The sequence below is a fragment of the Tamandua tetradactyla genome, chromosome 12, assembly GCF_023851605.1.
Source record: "Tamandua tetradactyla isolate mTamTet1 chromosome 12, mTamTet1.pri, whole genome shotgun sequence".
NCBI lineage: Eukaryota > Metazoa > Chordata > Mammalia > Pilosa > Myrmecophagidae > Tamandua > Tamandua tetradactyla.
This window is the reverse complement of record NC_135338.1, coordinates 28,752,886-28,771,863: the sequence shown is the minus strand read 5'-3', so window position 1 is coordinate 28,771,863 and position 18,978 is coordinate 28,752,886. Positions and strand designations below refer to the sequence as shown.

Sequence of the window (18,978 nt, the reverse complement as noted above, 5' to 3'; positions counted from 1 at the left end):
CCTCTTTCAAGGAATTCAGACCCCAGGGCTTGGTAATTTGAAGCCATTAAAACCAGCCTACAACCTCTCCTCTGTCTCCACCACACCCCCAACAGGGAGAGTCTGCCAAACTTAAAGGTATTGCATCATCTTATGCTGGTGGAATGTGCAGGCAGATAAGCACCACATACTGGAAAGGATAAGAAAAACAGAGCCCAGAGACTTCTCAGGAAAGTCTTTCAACCTGCTGGGTCTCACCATCAGGAAAAACTAATGCAGGTGACTCTTTCCTCCTGACAGGAGGCCAGTTTGGTCTGGGAAAATCTGGCTGGGGTTTATAATACCTAAGTAGGGCATCCTAAGGGTTGGGGGGGGCAGGGGAAAGGCACCATACAAGGAGGGCAAGAAACGAGAAAAGAAGAACTGAAAAATTCCCCTCTGTTAAATAAAACCTAAGCTAGTGGCCCAGAATAAGCAGAACTGAATGTCAAAACAGGTAGACAACAGATTCATCCAGCAAGAAAACCTTAGGTAAAAGAAGTGAAAGCAATCTCCAGAATAAACTAATTAAGGTAATTAAATGCCTAAACACCAGCAAAAAATAACAAATGACATTAGGAAAACTGAAGATATGACCCAGTCAAAGGAACACACCAACCATTCAAATGAAATACAGGAGTTGAAACAATTAATTCAGAATATACAAACAGACAGGGAAAACCTCATCAAAAACCAAATCAATGAATTGAGGGAGGATATAAAGAAGGAAAGGAATGAACAAAAAGAAAAAATCGAAAGTCTGAAAAAATAAATCACAGAACTTATGGAAATGAAAGGCACGGTAGAAGAGATGAAAAAACAATGGAAACCTACAGTGTTAGATTTCAAGAGGCAGAACATAGGATTAGTGAACTGGAGGATGGAACATCTGAAATCCAACAAGAAAAAGAAAATATAGGGGAAAAAATGGAAAAATATGAGCAGGGACTCAGGGAATGGAGTGACAATATGAAGCACATGAATGTACGTGTTGTGGGTGTCCCAGAAGGAGAAGGGAAGGGAAAAGAAGGAGAAAAACTAGTGGAAGAAATTATCACTGAAAATTTCCCAACTCTTATGAAAGATTTAAAATTATAGATGCAAGAAGGGCAGCATACCCCAAAATAGAATAAATCCAAGTAGACATACTCCGGGACACTTACTAATGAGAATGTCAGAGGTAAAAGAGAAAGAGAGAATCTTGAAAGCAGCAAGAGAAAAGTATTCCGTCACACACAAGGGACGCCCAATAAGACTATGCATAGATTTCTCAGCAGAAACCATGGAGGCAAGAAAACAGTGGAATGATATATTTAAATACTAAGAGAGAAAAATGCCAACCAAGAATTATATCCAGCAAAATTGTCTTTCAAAAATGAGGGGGAAATTAAAACATTTTCAGACAAAAAAATCACTGAGATAATTGGTGACAAAGAGACCAGCTCTGCAATAAATACTAAAGGGAGCACTAGAGACAGATATGAAAAGACAGAAGAGAGAGAGGTGGAGAAGAGTGTAAAAAGGAAGACTATGAGTAAAGGTAAAAAGAAGAAAAATTAGATATGCCATATAAAATCCAAAAGACATAATGGTAGAAGAAAGTACTACCCATACAGTAATAACACTAAATGTTAATGGATTAAACTCTCCAATCAAAAAACATAGACTGGGACTTCTGGAGAAGATGGTGGCTTAGTAAGACGCACGGGTCTTAGTTCCTCCTCCAGAACGGCTATTAAAGAAGTAGAAATGGTACAGAACAGCTCCTGGAGCCACGACAGAGACCAAAAAGACAGCGTACCCCATTCTGGAATGGCTGAACCGGCAGGGAGAATCCGCTGCGGTGAGATCACCGAGGGGCACGCGCTTCCCAGCGCTGGGGCGGCTGGAGGCCGGAGTCCCTCCCTCCCTCCTTACCGGGCCGGCTGGGAGAATTGGACAGGTGGTCTTCTCAAGCTGCAGCGGCTGGTGCCCCCCACCATGTGCGGCCCCCTGGACCGGCTGGGAGAATTGGATCAGAGGTCTCCCAAGCTGCGGAGACCGGCGACTGGGGTCCCTTCCACACACGTGGCTTCCAGGCCCAGCTGGGAACGTTGGATAGGCACTCCCCCAAGCCGCGGCGGCCAGTGCCCCCCTGCCATGCTTGGAGTCCCGGGCCAGCTGGGAGATTTGGACCAGCACTCCCCCAAGCCACGGAGGCCGGCGACCCTCCCCATGCACGGATTCCCGGGCCAGCTGGGAGATTCGTATTGGCACTCCGCCAAGCCGCTTCAGCTGGTGACCCTCCCCCACAGTGAGAGTTTTCCAAAGTTAAAGGAGCCACAGCATCTTTTACTAGTGGGACCCACAGACAGACGAGCGCCACAAGTGCTACCTACTGGGCAGGATAAGAAAAACAGAGCCCAGAGATTTCACAGAAAAATCTTTCAACCTGCTGGGTCACACGCCCAGGGAAATCTGATTAAATGCCCAGACGCCAGCAAAAAATAACAGATCACGCTCGGAAAATTGAAGATACGGCCCAGTCAAAGGAACAAACCAATAGTTCAAATGAGATACAGGAGCTGAGACAACTAATGCTGAATATACAAACAGAAATGGAAAACCTCTTCAAAAACTAAATCAACAAATTGAGGGAGGACATGAAGAAGACACGGGCTGAACAAAAAGAAGAAATAGCAAATCTGAAAAAAAAAAACTTATGGGAGTGAAGGACAAAGTAGAAAAGATGGAAAAAACAATGGATACCTACAATGGTAGATTTAAAGAGACAGAAGCTAGAATTAGTGAACTGGAGGATGGAACATCTGAATTCCAAAAAGAAACAGAAACTATAGGGAAAAGAATGGAAAAATTTGAGCAGGGGATCAGGGAACTGAATGACAATATGAAGCGCACAAATATACGTGTTGTGGGTGTCCCAGAAGGAGAAGAGAAGGGAAAAGGAGGAGAAAAACTAATGGAAGAAATTATCACTGAAAATTTCCCAACTCTTATGAAAGACCTAAAATTACAGATCCAAGAAGTGCAGCGCACCCCGAAGAGAATAGACCCAAATAGGCATTCTCCAAGACACTTACTAGTTCGAATGTCAGAGGTCAAAGAGAAAGAGAGGATCTTGAAAGCAGCAAGAGAAAAACAATCCATCACATACAAGGGAAACCCAGTAAGACTATATGTAGATTTCTCAGCAGAAACCATGGAAGCTAGAAGAGTGGGATGATATATTTAAATTACTAAAAGAGAAAAACTGCCAACAAAGACTTCTATATCCAGTAAAATTGTCCTTCAAAAATGAGGGAGAAATTAAAACATTTTCAGACAAAAAGTCACTGAGAGAATTTGTGACCAAGAGACCAGCTCTGCAAGAAATACTAAAGGGAGCACTAGAGTCAGATATGAAAAGACAGAAGAGAGAAGTGTGGAGAAGTGTGTAGAAAGAAGGAAAATCAGATATGATATATATAATACAAAAGGCAACATGTTAAAGAAAAATATTATCCAAACAGTAATAACACTAAATGTTAACGGACTGAATTCCCCAATCAAAAGACATAGACTGGCAGAATGGATTAAAAAACAGGATCCTTCCATATGCTGTCTACAGGAAACACATCTTAGACCCAAAGATAAACATAGGTTGAAAGTGAAAGAATGGGAAAAGATATTTCATGCAAATAACAACCAGAAAAGAGGAGTGGCTATACTAATATCCAACAAATTAGACTTCGAATGTAAAACAGTTAAAAGAGACAAAGAAGGACACTATCTACTAATAAAAGGAACAATTAAACAAGAAGACATAACAATCATAAATATTTATGCACCGAACCAGAATGCCCCAAAATACATGAGGAATACACTGCAATCACTGAAAAGGGAAATAGACACATATACCATAATAGTTGGAGACTTCAATTCACCACTCTCATCAATGGACAGAACATCTAGACAGACGATCAATAAAGAAATAGAGAATTTGAATATTACAATAAATGAGCTAGACTTAACAGACATTTATAGGACATTACATCCCACAACAGCAGGATACACCTTTTTCTCAAGTGCTCATGGATCATTCTCAAAGATAGACAATACTCAGGGTCACAAAGCAAGTCTTAACAAATTTAAAAAGATTGAAATCATACACAACACTTTCTCGGATCATAAAGGAATGAAGTTGGAAATCAATAATAGGCAGAGTGCCAGAAAATTCACAAATACGTGGAGGCTCAACAACACACTCTTAAACAACGAGGGGGGTCAAGGAAGAAATTGCAAGAGAAATTAGTAAATATCTCGAAGCGAATGAAAACGAAAACACAACATATCAAAACCTATGGGACACAGCAAAGGCAGTGCTAAGAGGGAAATTTATTGCCCAAAATGCCTATATCAGAAAAGAAGAAAAGGCAAAAATTCAGGAATTAACTGCCCACTTGGAAGAACTAGAGAAAGAACAGCAAACTAACCCCAAAGCAAGCAAAAAGAAAGAAATAACAAAGATTAGAGCAGAAATAAATGAAATTGAAAACATGAAAACGATAGAGAAAATCAATAAGACCAGAAGTTGGTTCTATGAGAAAATCAATAAGATTGATGGGCCCTTAGCAAGATTGACAAAAAGAAGAAGAGAGAGGATACAAATAAATAAGATCAGAAATGGAAGAGGAGACATAACCACTGACCTCACAGAAATAAAGGAGGTAATAACAGGATACTATGAACAACTTTATGCTAATAAATACAACAATTTAGATGAAATGGACGGGTTCCTGGAAAGGCATGAACAACCAATTTTGACTCAAGAAGAAATAGATGACCTCAACAAACCAATCACAAGTAAAGAAATTGAATCAGTCATTCAAAAGCTTCCTAAAAAGAAAAGTCCAGGACCAGACGGCTTCACATGTGAATTCTACCAAAGATTCCAGAAAGAATTAGTACCAACTCTCCTCAAACTCTTCAAAAAAATCGAAGTGGACGGAAAGCTACCTAATTCATTCTATGAAGCCAACATCACCCTCATACCAAAACCAGGCAGATATATTACAAAAAAAGAAAACTACAGACCAATCTCTCTAATGAATATAGATGCAAAAATCCTCAACAAAATTCTAGCAAATCGAATCCAACAACACATTAAAAGAATTATACATCATGACCAAGTAGGATTCATCCCAGGTATGCAAGGATCGTTCAACATAAGAGAATCAATTAATGTAATACACCATATCAACAAATCAAAACAGAAAAATCACATGATCATCTCAATTGATGCAGAGAAGGCATTTGACAAGATTCAACATCCTTTCCTGTTGAAAGCACTTCAAAAGATAGGAATACAAGGGAACTTCCTTAAAATGATAGAGGGAATATATGAAAAACCCACAGCTAATAACATCCTCAATGGGGAAAAATTGAAAACTTTCCCCCTAAGATCAGGAACAAGACAAGGATGTCCATTTTCACCACTATTATTCAACATCATGTTGGAGGTTCTAGCCAGAGCAATTATACAAGAAAAAGAAATACAAGGCATCAAAATTGGAAAGGAAGAAGTACAACTATCACTGCTTGCAGACGATATGATACTATACGTCGAAAACCCGGAAAAATCCACAACAAAACTACTAGAGCTAATAAATGAGTATAGCAAAGTAGCAGGCTACAAGATCAACATTCAAAAATCTGTAGCATTTCTATACACGAGCAATGAACAAGCTGAGGGGGAAATCAAGAAACGAATTCCATTTACAATTGCAACTAAAAGAATAAAATACCTAGGAATAAATTTAACTAAAGAGACAAAAAACCTATACAAAGAAAACTACAAAAAACTGTTAAAAGAAATCACGGAAGACCTAAATAGATGGAAGGGCATACCGTGTTCATGGATTGGAAGACTAGTTAAGATATAGTTAAGATGCCATTCCTACCTAAATTGATTTACAGATTCAATGCAATACCAATCAAAATCACAACAACTTATTTTTCAGAAATAGAAAAACCAATAACCAAATTTATCTGGAAAGGCAGGGTGCCCCAAATTGCTAAAAGTATCTTGAGGAAAAAAAACGAAGCTGGAGGTCTCACACTGCCAGACTTTAAGGCATATTATGAAGCCACAGTGGTCAAACCAGCATGGTATTGGCATAAAGATAGATATATCGACCAATGGAATCGAATAGAGTGCTCAGATATAGACCCTCTCATTTATGGACATTTGATCTTTGATAAGGCAGTCAAGCCAAGTCACCTGGGACAGAACAGTCTCTTCAATAAATGGTGCCTAGAGAACTGGATATCCATATGCAAAAGAATGAAAGAGGACCCGTATCTCATACCCTATACAAAAGTTAACTCAAAATGGATCAAAGATCTAAACATTAGGTCTAAGACCATAAAACAGTTAGAGGAAAATGTAGGGAGATATCTTATGAAGCTTACAATTGGAGGTGGTTTTATGGACCTTAAACCTAAAGCAAGAGCACTGAAGAAAAAAATAAATAAATGGGAGCTCCTCAAAATTAAACACTTTTGTGCATCAAAGAACTTCATCAAGAAAGTAGAAAGACAGCCTACACAATGGGAGACAATATTTGGAAACGACATATCAGATAAAGGTCTAGTATCCAGAATTTATAAAGAGATTGTTCAACTCAACAACAAAAAGACAGCCAACCCAATTACAAAATGGGAAAAAGACTTGAACAGACACCTATCAGAAGAGGAAATACAAATGGCCAAAAGGCACATGAAGAGATGCTCAATGTCCCTGGCCATTAGAGAAATGCAAATCAAAACCACAATGAGATATCATCTCACACCCACCAGAATGGCCATTATCAACAAAACAGAAAATGACAAGTGCTGGAGAGGATGCGGAGAAAGAGGCACACTTATCCACTGTTGGTGGGAATGTCAAATGGTGCAACCACTGTGGAAGGCAGTTTGGCAGTTCCTCAAAAAACTGAATATAGAATTGCCATATGGCCCAGCAATACCACTGCTACGTATCTACTCAAAGGACTTAAGGGCAAAGACACAAATGGACATTTGCACACCAATGTTTATAGCAGCATTATTTACAATTGCAAAGATATGGAAACAGCCAAAATGTCCATCAACAGAGGATTGGCTAAACAAACTGTGGTATATACATACGATGGAATATTATGCAGCTTTAAGACAGAATAAACTTATGAAGCATGTAATAACATGGATGGACCTAGAGAACATTATGCTGAGTAAGTCTAGCCAAAAACTAAAAGACAAATACTGTATGGTCCCACTGATGTGAACCAACATTCGAGAATAAACTTGGAATATGTCATTGGTAACAGAGACCAGCAGGCGTTAGAAACAGGGTAAGATAATGGGTAATTGGAGCTGAAGGGATACAGACTGTGCAACAGGACTAGATACAAAAACTCAAAAATGGACAGCACAATACTACCTAATTGTAATGTAATTATGTTAAAACACTGAATGAAGCTGCATCTGAGCTATAGTTTTTTTGTTTGTTTGTGTCTTTTGTTTTTTTCTTTTTCCTTTTTATATATATATTTTTTTATTTTTTATTATTATTTTTATTTTTTTCTCTATATTAACATTCTATATCTTTTTCTGTTGTTTTGCTAGTTCTTTTCCTAAATTGATGCAAATGTACTAAGAAATGATGATCATACATCTATGTGATGATATTAAGAATTACTGATTGCATATGTAGAATGGAATGATTTTTAAATGTTGTGTTAATTCCTTTTTTTATTTAATTAATAAAAAAACATAGACTGGCAGAATGGAATAAAAAACAGGACCCATCTATATGCTTTCTAGAGAAAACACATCTTAGACACAAGGATAAACATAGGTTGAAAGTGAAAGGTTAGGAAAAGATATTTCATGCAAATAACAATCAGAAAAGAACAGGAGTAGCTATACTAATATCCTCGAATTAGACTTCAAATGTAAAGCAGTTAAAAGAGACAAAGAAGGACACTATGTATTAATGAAAGAAAGAATTCAACAAGAAGACATAACAATCATAAATGTTTATGCACCAGTCAGAATGCTCCAAAATACATGACACAAACACTGAAAAGAGAAATAAACACATCTACCATAATAGTTGGAGAATTCAATTCCACAATCTCATCAATGAACAGAACATCTAGAGAGAGGAAAATAAAGAAACAGAGAATCTGAATAATACAATAAATGAGCTAGACTTAACAGACATTTATTGAACATTACACCCCACAACAGCAGGATACACCTCTTTCTCAAGTGTTCTTGGATCATTCTCAAGATAGACCATATGCTGGGTCACAAAGCAAGTCTCAATAAATTTAAAAAGACTGAAATCATACAAAACACTTTCTCAGATCATAGAGGAATGAAATTGGAAATTGATAATAGGCAGTGTGCTAGAAAATTCACAAATATGTGGAGGCTCAACAACACACTCTTAAACAACCAGTGGGTCAAGGAAGAAATTACAAGAGAAATCAGTAAGTACCTTGAGGCAAATGAAAATGAAAACACAACACATCAAAACGTATGGGATGCAGCAAAGGTAGCACTAAGAGGGAAATTTATTTCTCTAAATGCCTATATCAAAAAAGAAGCAAGGGCAAAAGTCAAGGAATTAACTGTCCAGTTGGAAGAACTAGAGAAGGAACAGCAAACTAACCCCAAAGCAAGCAAAAGGAAAGAAATAACAAAGATTAGAGCAGAAATAAATGGAAGTGAGAAAATGAAAACAATTGAGAAAATCAACAAAACCAGAGGTTAGTTCTATGAGAAAATCAATAAGATTGATGGACCATTAGCAACGTTGATAAAAAAAAGAACAGAGAGGATGCAAATAAATAAGATCAGAAATGGAAGAGGAGACATAACTACTGACCCCACAGAAATAAAGGAAGTAATGACAGGATACTATGAACAATTTTATGCTAATAAATACAACAATGTAGATGAAATGGACAACTTTCTAGAAAGGCATGAATAACCAACATTGACTTGAGAAGAAATAGATGACTTCAACAAACCAATCACAAGTAAAGAAATTGAATCAGTCATTAAGAAGCTCCCTAAAAAGAAAAGCCCAGGACCAGATGGCTTCATATATGAATTCTACCAAACATTCCAGAAATAATTAGTACTAATTCTGCTCAAACTCTTCAAAAAAATTGAAGTGGAGGGAAAGCTACCTAATTCATTCTACGAAGCCAACATCACCCTCATACCAAAGCTAGACAAATATATTACAAAAAAAGAAAACTGCAGACCAGTCTCTCTAATGAATATAGATGCAAAAATCCTCAACAAAATTCTAGCAAATAGAATGCAGCAACACAAAAGAATTATACATCATGACCAAGTAGGATTTATCCCAGGTATGCAAGGATGGTTCAACATAACAAAATCAATTAATGTAGTGCACCATATCAGCAAATCAAAGTAGAAAAACCACATGATCATCTCGATTGATGTAGAAAAGGCATTTGACAAAATTCAACATCCTTTCCTGTTGAAAACACTTCAAAGGATAGGAATAGAAGGGAACTTCCTCAAAATGATAACGGGAATATATGAAAAACCCACAGCTAACATTATCCTCAATGGGGAAAAACTGAAAACTTTTCCCTAAGATCAGGAATAAGAGAAGGATATCCACTATCACCACTGTTATTCAACATTGCATTGGAAGTTCTAGCCAGAGCAATTAGACAAGAAAAAGAAATACAAGGCATCAAAATTGTAAAGAAAGAAGTAAAACTCTCACTGTTTGCAGATGATATGATACTATATGTTGAAAACCCTGAAAAATCCAAAGCAAAATTACTAGAGCTAATAAATCAGTACAGCAAAGTGGCAAGATACAAGATCAACACTAAAAAATCTGTAGTGTTTCTATGCAGTAGTAATGAACAATCTGAGGGGGATATCAAGAAAAAAAAGTCCATTTACAATTACAACCAAAAGAATGAAATATTTAGGAATAAATTTAACTAAAGAGAAAAAGACCTATACAAAGAAAACTATAAGATATTATTAAAAGAAATCACAGAAGACCTAAATAGATGGAAGGGCATACCATGTTCATGGATTGGAAGACAAAATACAGTTAAGATATCAATTCCACCTAAATCGACTTACAGATTCAATGCAATACCAATTAAAATCCCCAAAACTTAGTTTTCAGAAATAGAAAAACCGATAACCAAATTTATCTGGAAGGGCAGGGTGTCCCGAATAGCTAAAAGTATCCTGAGGAAAAAAAAAACTGAAGCTGGAGGTCTCACACTACCTGACTTTCTCATGTATTATGAAGCTACAGTGGTCAAAACAGCATGGTACTGGCATAAAGATAGATATACCAACCAATGGAATAGAATAGAGTGTTCAGATGTAGAACCTCTCATCTTTGGATAATTGATCTTTGATAACGCAGTCAAGCCAACTCACCTGGGACAGAACAGTCTCTTCAATAAATGATGCCTAGAGAACTGGATATCCATATTTCACATCCTATACAAAAATTAACTCAAAATGGATCAAAGACCTAAACATTAGGTCTAAGACCATAAAACTGTTAGAAGATAATGTAGGGAAATATCTTATAAATCTTATACTAGGAGGCTGTTTTATAGACCTTACACCCAAAGCAAGAGCATTGAAAAAAGTAATAAATGAATGGGAACGCCTTAATTAAACACTTTTGCGCATTAAACAACTTCACCACGAAAGTAAAAATACAGCCTACACAATGGGAGACAATATTTGGAAACGACACATCAGATAAAGGTCTAGGATCCAGAATTTATAAAGAGATTGTTCAATTCAACAACAAGAAGACAGACAACCCAATTACAAAATGGGCAAAAGACTTGAACAGACGCTTCTCAGAAGAGGAAATACAAACGACCAAAAGGCACATGAAAAGATGCTCAACTTTCCTGCCTATTAGAGATATACAAATCAGAACCACAATGAGATACCATCTTACACCCACCAGAATGGCCATTATCTATAAAATAGAAAATGACAAGTGCTGGAGAGGATGTGGAGAAAGAGGCACACTTATCCACTGTTGGTGGGAATGTCAAAAGGTACAACTGCTGTGAAAGGCAGTTTGGCGGTTCCTGAAAAAGCTACATATAGAATTGCCATATGACTCGGCAATACCATTGCTAGGTATCTACTCAGAGGACATGAGGGCAAGGACACAAATGGACATTTGCACACCAATGTTTATAGCAGCATTATTTACAATTGCAAAGAGATGGAAACAGCCAAAATGTCCATCAACAGATGAGTGGCTAAACAAACGTTGGTATATACATACAATGGAATATTATGCACCTATAAGACACAATAAAGTTATGAAGTATGTAACAACATGGATGGACCTTAAGGACATTATGCTGAGTGAGATTAGTCAGAAACAAAAGGACAAATTCTGTATGATCTCACTGATATGAACTGACATTAGTGAATAAATTTGGAGAATTTCATTGGTAGCAGAGACCATCAGGGGATAGAAATAGGGTAAGATATTGGGTAATCAGAGCTGCAGAAATACAGATTGTGCAATAGGACTGAATGTAAAAACTCAGAAATGGATAGCACAATACTACCTAACTGTAATACAATTATGTTAAAACATTGAATGAAGCTGAATGCAAGAACGATAGAGGGAGGAGGGCTGGGGGCACAAATGAAATCAGAAAGAAAGATAGACAATGAAGAATGAGATGGTATAATCTAATAATGCCTAGAGTGCATAATGATAATGACTAAATGTACAAATTTAAAAATGTTTTTGCATTAGGAAGAACAAAGGAATGTCATTACTGCAGGGTGTTTAAAATAGTTTGTAAATAATATTTAAAAATTTTAACTTGTATGTGAGGCTAAAGCAAAAAATGTTTATTTGGTACAAAATTTATATTTTGACTAGTGCATTTCCTAATATAACTTATGTAGACAGCTTAATTCAACACCATAATGCATGGAACCTTGAGTTGGGCATGAGATTTTGTTGGTTTGTCCAGAGTAATGCTCCGATAAATCCCAGAGTGATTTGAACAGTGAATAAAAAAGTATTTGCAAAGTCCCCTTTGGGGAATGGTGAGAAAGGGGGAAAATTCAGCTTCCCCAAGTTAAATTCTTGATATTCTCATAAGCAGTGCAGACAACCAAAGCTATAGGCTGGGCCCCCAATCTTGGGATTTGTTCATATGAAACTTAACCCCACAAAGGATAGGGCAAGCCTACTTAAAATTAGGCCTAAGAGTCACCTCCAAGAGAACCTCTTTTGTTGCTTGGATGTGGCCTCTCCCTCCCCAGCCAATACAACAAGCAAACTCACTGCTCTCCCCCATCTATGTGGGACATGACTCCCAGGGGTGTGGACCATCCTGGCAACGTGGGACAGAAACCCCTAGAATGAGCTGAGACTCAGCATCAAGGTATTGAGAAAATCTTCTCAACCAAAAAGGGGAAGAGTGAAATGAGACAAAGTGTCAATGGCTGAGAGATTCCAAACAGAGTCAAGAGGTTATCCTGGAGGTTATTCTTATGCATTAAGTAGATATCACCTTGTTATTCAAGATGTAATGGAGTGACTGGAGGGAACTGCCTGAAAATGTAGAGCTGTGTTCCAGTAGCCATGTTTCTTGATGATGATTGAATAATGAAATAGCTTTCACAATGTGGCTGTGTGATTGTGAAAACCTTGTGCTTGATGCTCCTTGTATCTACCTTGTCAACAGATGAGTAGAACATATGGAATAAAAATAAATAATAGGGGGAACAAATGTTAAATTTAGTTTGAAATGCTAGTGGTCAATGAAAGGGAGGGGTAAGGGGTATGATATGTATAATTTTTTTTCTGTTTTCATTTTATTTCTTTTTCTGAATAGATGCAAATGTTCTAAGAAATGATCACGATGATGAATATGCAACTATGTGATGATATTATGAATTACTGATTATATATGTAGAATGGAATGATCAGAAGTTAAGAATGTTTGTATTTGTTTGTGGATATATATATTTAAAATATTTAAAAATTACTAAAAAATAAAAATATAAAAATTAAAAAAAAAACAAAAATAGTTTACAGTCCTAAGGCCATGAAAAGGCATCCAGAGAAAGATACCTTAACTCAAGAAAGGCTGTGCTGGGAAGGCACATAGCTGGCGTCTACTGTTCTTTTGTTTTTTGGTTTCAAACAGCTTCCCTGCAGGCATTTTCTTTCTAAATCTCCAAACACCTCTGTCTTTGTCAGCTCTGAAGCTTTGTACAAAAAGTTTCTCCTTTTAAAAGACTCCAGTAAACTAATTAAGACCCACCTTGAATAGGCAGTCACATCTCCAGCTACTCAAAAGGTCACACCCACAATTGGGTGTGTCACATCCTCATGGAAGCAACCTAACAAAAAGGTTCCACCCTACAATATTGAATCAGGATTGTAGAACTTGATTGCCCCCACAAAATTGGATTAGAATAAAGAACAGGTTTTTTTGGGGGTACATAACTGTTTCAAACCAGTGTAACGTATCTTTATGAATTTAAGTCATGCTATCCAAAAATGATGGATATTTGTGTATTTGGTACCTAAGATTCAGAGCTGGAGTTCTGTATCTCTAAAAGTTAGCATTGCCACATGCAATAACAGTTAGAGTAACTGAAAAAGAGACAAGCTTCAATTAGAGATAAAAAATGAAGCCAGTCTGGTTGGGACCAAGGCTAATCAGAATGCAGGGCAAAAGATGATAGTGTGTGTATTCTAGGGCTTCATCTACTGAATGAGACCAAATATAGAAAGGTTTATTGTGTCTAGAACCTAAATTCTCTGTAACACACAATCTAATCAACCTGTTTGGATAGCTCATTTAAGCAACCCAAACGTACGGAGCCCAGGAGGGGAATGAGTCTTGTAATTCTATGTAACTTAATGTAATACCCCGAGACATCCAAGACTATGGGGGGCTGATAATTAAAAGTATTGGTAGAGTCCCTTGGGTGCTGGAGAAAAAATATCAAGTTTTTGTTTTTATAGGAGTGTTTAAATTTCAATTCATATATATTGGAAGACTGCCCATTAACAAATGTTCCTAATATTTCATACTTCATGTTGTTCGTATAAGTGGAATTTTCTTCCCCCTTAAATCCCCTAAATACAAATTGTTCATAAGCATGGAAGCCACATGTTTTAGGCTAATTTTATGTCAGGTTCAATAATTTAATTATATACTGTTTATGATTATTTTTAATCATTGATTTTCTTTGGGTTTACATGTATGCTATGACATTGCCAATAAAGAAACCTTCATTTCTAATTTCTTAGTCTTATGTTTCTATTTTATCTGGTCTGATTGCTTTTGAAAATAAACTGCTACACTGTGTTGGAGATGATGACCTTCAAATCTTTTTTCCTGTGTTTATGGAAATGCTTCTATTGTTTCTATATTCCATTAAATATCAACTGTAGAGATTAGAAAATTTTGACTTTATCATGTTAAGGAAGCATTAAACAATTGCAATTATACCAAGAAATTTTAGTTTGAAATCAGGAGTGGATACTGAATCTTGTGGAATATATTTCCAATGTTCATGAAAAGATTCACATATTTTCTTTCTAGATATTTTAATATACTGAATAACATTATTTTGCAACATGATATCTAATCTCTGCATACTCAGAATACAACTATTTGGTCATTCTGCATTATATTTTATTAAGCAATTAGTTTCACATTACTCAAACTTATACTGGGATTTTTTGCATTGATATTTGTGACAGGTTCATGTGTCAACTTGGCCAAGTGATGGTGCCCAGTTGTATGGTCAAGCAAACACTGGACTATCAGTTTCTGCAAGGACAATTCATGGACTTAAATGATCAGAATGTTCATTGCAAATATGGTTTATTATATCTGTAGTCGTAGTTAGCTAAGGGGAGTGTCTTCTGCAATGAGAGATGTTTAATTTAATCAATTAAAGGCTTTTAAGAGGGAAGTGATCACTTCAGCAATCAGAAGAGAGAACTTTCATCTCTACTTCAGCCAGCTATCCAGGCTCTACTGGAGACTTCACTGAAAACCTTCATTGGAGTAGCCAGTTTGCAGCATGCCCTATGAAATTTGGACTTGTACATCCCTACAGTTGCATGAGACACTTTTATAAAATCTCATACTATTTACAGATATCTTCTGTTGGCTCTATATCCCTAGAGAATCCTGACTACTATAGCTTTGGTACTAGGAGTGGTTTTTAAGAACTAGAATCTTGAAAATGGGTTTTTGCTATTAATTTTCTACTGTTTAGACTCAGAGGCACAAATGACTCTATTTCCCATAATCAAAATGGCACTGATAGTCCTTGTTGTGACTTGACAATAGAGATACACAAAATGTCACCATTTTATTCTGCTAATTATGTGCTTCTATGAGGCAAGGCTCTGGTGACAGTGTTTTTTATACCTTAACAGAGTTTTGTGAAGTTGAAAGATATAATTATTTTGGCTGATTATTCCTAGATATGCTGAATACAATTATAAGAGAAAGGGATGAGCTAAAGTCTTCAATTCACAGCTTAAGTGCAGTATGAAAAATGTAAAATTTTCTATGTGTGCCCTGAAAGAAAATCTTATTTTCTGTGATCGCAGACTTGAGATCTCTGAATACCAGACCCAGAGTCTCATTGTATGAGTAGCAGATTACAACATAAACAAAAGTCTTGAACTTGTAGGATCTCTGCCGTTAAAGTGAAGGCATTATTTGGAAAAGAATGGGATCCTGAAAATTGGAATGGGGACATATGGGTTGATAATGATGGCAGTGGGAACACTGAAGCCGTAGAGCCTGCTGAGTCTTTGCTAGATAAACCTGTAATGGTCTGCACGGAGGAAACAGCCACCTGACCTTCAATCTGCCCTGAGGAAAGAGATTCCCTCCACCCTACCTGAGGAAACAGCTTTCTGACCTCTAGTATGCCCTGAAGAGTCTGCCATCTATTCTCCACTTTAAAAGATTAAACCTTCAGTGCCTGCAAAATATGTAAACACCTCCTTTGAGGAAATAGTCCTCACTTCTCTATCTGGAGAGATTAATCCTGTTTCACCAGATGAAACTGCAAGGGAATGTTCTGAGGTAATTGGATTGAAAGACACTTCAATTTTTTTTCATTAGAAAATGAAAACAAATTTTCTCTTCTCTTCCAGGCCTATAACTAGATGATAAGGATGTGGGATAATGGTAGAAAGAATAAAGCTGGATCAGGCTGAATTCATTGAGATGGGCACACTAAACAGATTCTGAATTCAATGTTGTAGCTCAAGGGGTTAGAAAGAGCAATAACATTTTGTTTGGGCAGTTGGCTGAAACATGGAATGGGTAGTGGAAGAAGGTAGCGATAAATATGAACTATGACCAAGTGAACCGTAACAGAAATGAAGACTGTAATGGTATGAATATTTCTTCCTGGTTTTGTTATGAGTATGCTGGTATTTGTACATAAAGCAAATATCTTATAGTCTTTTCTATCTTATCCCGTTATGGTATGTGTAAGTTGCATTGTTCATATTATAGTATTTAAGTTATAGGATGTCAAGTTAAAGAGTGAATGTTACCCAAGAACTTGCATCCTATTCTGGAGAGATTTAATGCATTTCTGTTTGTACACAGGACAGTTGAGTATTGTTAGGTGAAAACTATATCTGTTACTATTTTTATTTAGAATTTAAGCATGGTTTAATGTGGTGTGTATAACTGCCAAACTGACAAGGGTGGGCTGTGATGGTTAGGTCCATGTGTCAATTTGGTCAGGTGATGGTGCCCATTTGTCTAGTCAAGCAAGCACCAACCTATCTGTTGCTGCAAGGACATTTCATGGACTTAAATAGTCAGTGTGTTGATTTCATCTATGGCTGATTACATCTGTAGTCCGCTAACAGGAGCACCTTCTGCAATGACACACATATAATCCAATCAGTTGAGGGCTTTGAAAGGGGAAGTGGGCCTCCATAGGGTAGGGCCACCACAGGCACAGGAGAGGAACTGGGGAAGGACAGTGGCCCGCAAGGCTCATTGCAGAAACACGGCTGAGATGTTCTCAAGCCAGGTAAATGCCACAACTGCAGCAGTGCAGCCTCAGGCATTGCAGGGTAGCCTGGGCTTTGGGCTTCTTCCTGTTTCCAAGAAGCCTGCCAGGCAAGTAGGAGAGTAGCAGCAGTAGAGGTGGAGTCCCTAACTCCTCTTCCCCTTCAGCCTGAGCCGAGGGAGGCCAGGAGGCCTGGGTGGCTGGATGGGGTCCACTGCCTGAGAATGGAATTCTCTTTACCAGGATATACAGTCTGTTCAATCACCAGGAGCACAAAGTTATTATCATTGTTGGGCTGGACAATGCAGGGAAAACTACCACCCTCTACCAATTTTCTATGAATGAACTTTTATATACATTCCCTACCATAGGAAGTAATGTAGAAGAGATAATCATTAATAATATAGGTTTCCTAATGTGGGATATTGGTGGCCAAGAATCGCTTCATTCTTTCTGGAACATTTACTATGCTAACACTTAGTTTGTAATAACTGTGGACAGTACAGACAGAGAATGGATTTCTGTAACTAGTGAAGAAATGTATAAAATGTTAGCGCATGAGGACCTAAGAAAAGCTGAATTGCTGATTTTTGCTAAAAACAAGATGCTACAGAATATATGACTCTAGCAGAAATCTCCCAGTTTTTGAAATTAACTTCAATGAAAGATCACCAGTGGCATATACAGGCATGCCGTGCTCTTGCAAGTGAGGGATTGTGCCCAGGACTTGAATGGATGATGCCATGATTTAAGATCAGATAATCTCTACTAACCTCTTTTTATAGACTTTATATAAACAAAGTGCTGGACTTTTCCTGCTGCAAAAATTAATGGTTTAGATATATTTATAGTAAACTTACTTAAACTTTTTCTGTAAGAAGAAACATTAAGATTTCTTATTTGAAAACAAAGATGACATCTCACCTTCCAATCTGCTTTCTCATTAGTTCCTTCCAAAGTAAGGTCTTGAAGCTGTGACATTTTTCTCATAATGAACCCTCTCAGGATATTGTTTAGCCTGTGGTAAGTATAAAGGGAGAGAAAGACATTGTTAACTTTAAGAGCTTTATTATCAGGTATAAACTTCCTTAGTTGAATGTTGTTCTCTTCTTGTTCTATTAAATCAAAACAAATCAGCACAGTTAATCAGTTTCCACTATTTTAATGTGGTATGTTACTTTTGAAAAGTATTTTACTTAAGGCTGTGTATGTATTGTGTATATACCTCAAGTTCAAGTTAATGGCTTTGATTTATGTTCTAAAGAAATGTGAGTTACCCAAAAATTAATTTATCTTTAGTTGTAACCATATATGATTAGTACTGGCATTGGTGCTATGTGCCTAATTTGTACTTTTCCCCTCAGGTTCTCTGTACTGTACTGACCAACCCCCAAATCGTGAAGCTACTCTTTTAAAAAAAAAGAAAGAAAAAGAGAAAAAGTTTGATGTTGTGTACTTATTTTTTTGTTGATCAAATCACACAGAAACTTTCTTTAGCTAAACAGAATTTATATCAAATCTTGGCTTAAGTATTACTAATAGGCAGAATTACAGAGAAAATAATTATCAGATCATTCCCTGTATAGGTCCGTATGCAATCTATATTACTGAATGAATTGTTGATCCACTTAAAAAAAAAAAAAAAAGGGAAAGTGATCACTTCAGCAGTCCAAAGAGAGAAGTTTGACCTCAATTTCAGCCATCCAGCTTCTCCTGGGGAATTCATCATAAATCTTCATCAGAGTTATCAGCCTGCCCTACAGAATTTGGACTTGTGCATCCCCACAGTTGCATGAGACACTTTTATACAATTTTATAATATTTACAGATATCACCTGT

General features: G+C 37.0%; 1 pseudogene; it reads left to right on the top strand.

The window, feature by feature from the left end:
• Positions 1-1,998: 1,998 nt before the first annotated feature.
• On the top strand, positions 1,999-17,886 carry LOC143651390 (ADP-ribosylation factor-like protein 5A pseudogene; annotated as a pseudogene).
• Positions 17,887-18,978: the final 1,092 nt, after the last annotated feature.